The following is a 992-nucleotide window of genomic DNA, read 5'->3' as shown; positions in this document are numbered from 1 at the left end:
AGATGAGTCCCTGAACTGGGCTATGGAAATTATTATACATTGGTCAGGGACCACAGAATGAAAAACGTTGAGAACCACTGCTCTATAGGGTACAGTAATGATACACAAATAGATGCTGACCCATTGTCTAAATGACTGATGATGCATAACACATAGATAGTATAGGAAGAGGAAGGTGACTCAGACCATGTGTAGCAGCTGCAGTGTGTCTGTTCACTAGTATAGCTGCTATAGGCTGTGACACTCACAGCAGTAGGCCTAGGCACAAGTCATCTTCCTTTTCATCATCACTTTTTGTCTTCATTTATTAATATGTTTTTTGATTTTTAAGTGGTTGACTTTTTTTTTTTATGTATTTTTTTCTCAAAGTGGAAGAAAAATACTATACCAAAATATTATAAACAGTCCACAAATGTAGCTCAAGTATTAGGTGTGACTGAAAGGAAACAAGAATGTGACATGTCATGCACCAAGTGCTTAGTCTGATATGAAACCAGTACCAATCTGGGGGTCATGTAAAAGATCTACTCTTGTCCCCAGTGGTGATGAAAAAATATAGTAGAGTGTCTGCACATACCAGTGTGTTTAGGTATGGGATAACCTAGCATAGTTAAGATGGGGTACTGATTGTTCAAAGAGAGCCCTAGGTCTGAGAGTTGCCAGAGTCGTGTTCTTTTAATATGTTATTGGAAGTAGGATAGATGTGAAGTGAGAAGTTAGGTAAACCACATTTTTAATAGGTCCATGCTACATTGTTGAGGACTAGGCCATGTAATATCTTTCTCATCCAATACAGCTGATATAAAATACCAGCCAGAGTTCTATTTATCATTAGAATATTTGTAGTGGTATTAATGTAAATCCTGTTATATAGAAATTATATAGAGAAAATTGTGGTAATTCTTTACAAAGTCCCCAACACCATGTCAAAATATTTTAAACAATTTAATTTGCTGTGAGTGGATGTATCCTTTGAACACTGCAAGATACAG

The 992-nt window shown here is 36.3% G+C and overlaps 1 protein-coding gene across 1 annotated transcript in view; it reads left to right on the top strand.

Moving 5' to 3' along the window:
* LOC119593627 overlaps positions 1-992 on the top strand; it is a 6,009-nt gene that overhangs the window by 1,580 nt on the left and 3,437 nt on the right. The gene's annotated exons all lie outside the window — the stretch shown is intronic.

This window comes from Penaeus monodon, chromosome 32, assembly GCF_015228065.2.
Source record: "Penaeus monodon isolate SGIC_2016 chromosome 32, NSTDA_Pmon_1, whole genome shotgun sequence".
Taxonomy (NCBI): Eukaryota; Metazoa; Arthropoda; class Malacostraca; order Decapoda; family Penaeidae; genus Penaeus; species Penaeus monodon.
Note: the sequence above shows the minus strand (reverse complement) of the source record. Positions and strands in the feature narration are given on the sequence as shown.